The following is a 435-nucleotide window of genomic DNA, read 5'->3' as shown; positions in this document are numbered from 1 at the left end:
GCCATTAATTCATAAAACCATCAAACAGTAATTAAGATATGACATAATAGCATTATCTAGGCCACAGTTACGATGTAAATTTTTGTTCTATTAACTTTATAACTGGGTCGTTCAAGTTTATCTTCCTCCAAGCATCTCCCTGTTCTTCTAACTATTTCCTTTGCAAATACTGTTTTATTTATCATTCCTTCTTAACACATTTCCCTTACACGATGACAGGAGATAAAGAGATAGCAACAGCATACCAGCCTCCATGAATCCAGTCGATTTTTCAAAATCTACTTAAAAAAATAAATGGATTTCATTTTTAATTTTTCATGTTTTTCGGTGCATGCATTTCGCTCAAGAGGAAGCGATTGGTTTGTAATTTGAATTCGTAATCAGTGTTGAGAGCAGTGACTATTGATCATTTCCCTGTCCTAATTATATTTTTCT

Source organism: Penaeus monodon, chromosome 20, assembly GCF_015228065.2.
Source record: "Penaeus monodon isolate SGIC_2016 chromosome 20, NSTDA_Pmon_1, whole genome shotgun sequence".
NCBI classification, from domain to species: Eukaryota; Metazoa; Arthropoda; class Malacostraca; order Decapoda; family Penaeidae; genus Penaeus; species Penaeus monodon.
Note: the sequence above shows the minus strand (reverse complement) of the source record.